Genomic DNA, 2,500 nt, shown 5'->3' with positions numbered 1-2,500 from the left:
ATAAAGGAACACACAGAATCTGTGGGCGATGTATACGAGTGTTAGGCGGACGGATTATATGAATGTAAAGTCTCGGGGCTCTGGAGTAGTTTTCTGTGACTCTCACAGTGCACTTCGGACAGAATTTCAAAACAGTTGGCGATGAGGAAATTGTAAGCTACATTAAGCGTATCGTAACTTATGCAAAAGAACGCAGTTTTAAAATTCAGTTTGTATGACTACCGTCTCATTTTGGTATACGCAAACATGACCACGCAGACAAAGATACTGTAAACAAAGATCTTGGGATGCTTCTTGCTAGGGTTGCACACATATCAAAAAGTTCTCATAAGGAAGAACTGGTAAATCTGACGAACACTCAAAGGCCTGAAAGCTGTACCATAAGGAACTACGATCAGTAAAGAGATAGCAAACCCTCCTATGGGTGGCACCGAAGTCAAACCAGACAATGTGACGTGGATATTGCCAAGATATGTTTAGGTTATAGAATGTACTAGCAACTGCACGGCACAGGTGCAGATGAATCTAGATGTAGACGAGGAAAGCAAGCGAACACCTGAACACTTTATCTCGGAATGTCATGTGATACAGTCTTTCAGACCATCTAACATCAAGTGTAAAGAACTATTTGAACATTTCAGTTCATCTAATACAATGGAAGATATACTCGTACTAAACTTGTTTTATGTCTATGTTTCCATATAATTTCGCATATTTAAACAAGCAAAACAAGTGACCCACTGAACCTCGCTCTCAGCTCCTAGGGGCTGGAAGGGAAGCAGGGGAGGATCTCACCTGCAATAAGTTATTATAACGGGACTACTCCCGCTGTGATAATCCCTAGAAGGCGAGAGAGAGAGAGAGAGAGAGAGAGAGAGAGAGAGAGAGAGAGAGAGAGAGAGAGAGAGAGAGAGAGAGAGAGAGAGAGAGAGAGAGAGAGAGAGAGAATGTTTTGCATATTTCCTTTTCGTCACATTTCTTTGTATTGTTCTACTTTATTTTTGCATACCACTGTACCCCAACCCATTAGGTTCAAACAAAATAAAATAAAATAAAAACCCACTGGACTTCGCTCCCAATTCATATGAGACTCCTGCTAATATAACACCTGGCATGGAAAAAAAAACTGAGCTGGCTCTTAAACGCACTAAAAGGAAAATACGATTTCGTCTCCCCTTTTTACTACTGTTTGTTCCCTTAATTTCCAGGTGGCTAACTACCCTTAGCTTCTCTTCCCTCATTATACTAAGAAGTCCTCCTTTTTTGGCATTAACGGCATCTTTAGTGGAACTACAAACGCGAGAAACTATATGATTTATGCGTCTCCCATTTTGCTACATCATATATGAACAACACATATTTTCAGTCCTGCGACCAGAATAAAGACAGGAACACATTCTATATTTCATCTTAAGCCCCTTTCTCAATGCTTTCACCATAAGGCTGCAATTACACCAAGCGAGTCGAGTTGCGTCAGAATGATTCAGCAAGTGTTATAACTCGCCACTCCCGTTTAACATTAACATTTAACACACAATCTATTAATTCTTTTTAATCATAAAACTAAATTTGATATTATATTTTTCTATAATGCAAGTCCTTAAACTAGGGGCCCATCTGTCAGGGGAACCTGGGTGCAATTACCCCCTATACTCCCCTATAAATCCGGCCCTGCTGTGCATCATGAATCAGAGACTAGGATAATTAACTAAGCATTTGTTTTTCCCCACAAGGCACCGTGGCATGGAGATCTATATGCTGAGCTACAAACGTGATTTTTTTGTATTTCTCTTATTCTGTACAATGACAAGGTGTGTTGTGTACGGGTGCAACAGTGATAATAAATGTAAAAAAATAAAACAAATATTCTATAGATTTCCAAAGAGAAACTAGTTTCTAAGCAGTGGGTCCATGCATGCTGTCGGGCAACAGGATGTCTACGTTGACTAACACTCTCCAGTCCAGTAAATAGCTTCTACATCTGTTCCTCTGGCCACGCTGTTATTCTCTATAGAACAAGGTGGGGTTCAGCGACCGCTGTAGTCTATTCTACCATGCTTAAATGGACGATAATACAAGGGAATTACAGCCTTACCAGCCACAAACACAGTTTCCCGGCCTACCACACGTTCTTTATCGTTTCCTTTAAACATGATTGGCTTTACGTGTTGCATACACATGTTCCCTTAGTTTAAAATGGTATTACGCTCAGCTGACACTCGTTTGCAATTGGTTATGATCATAATCATGATTTTTTTTGTAATTAATTAGGAATAAATTACGTTACGATTACAACTCCAACTTGACTACTCCGCCGTAGATTATTCTGCGACTTAACCCAAGTGACTCGGTCCAAACGCAGACCTTTGTTTTCATGTGATGTACTATTCGAACAATAACAGACTGGACAAGAAAAAAAGGGTACCCGCTAAAAAAGAAAGAAAGAAAGAAAGGGAGAAAGAAAGGAAGGAAAAAAATAAAATGAAAAGGGTTCACAATT

This window comes from Penaeus chinensis, chromosome 9, assembly GCF_019202785.1.
Source record: "Penaeus chinensis breed Huanghai No. 1 chromosome 9, ASM1920278v2, whole genome shotgun sequence".
Lineage (NCBI taxonomy): Eukaryota > Metazoa > Arthropoda > Malacostraca > Decapoda > Penaeidae > Penaeus > Penaeus chinensis.
The sequence above is the reverse complement of the archived record's forward strand: the minus strand, read 5'-3'. Positions refer to the sequence as shown.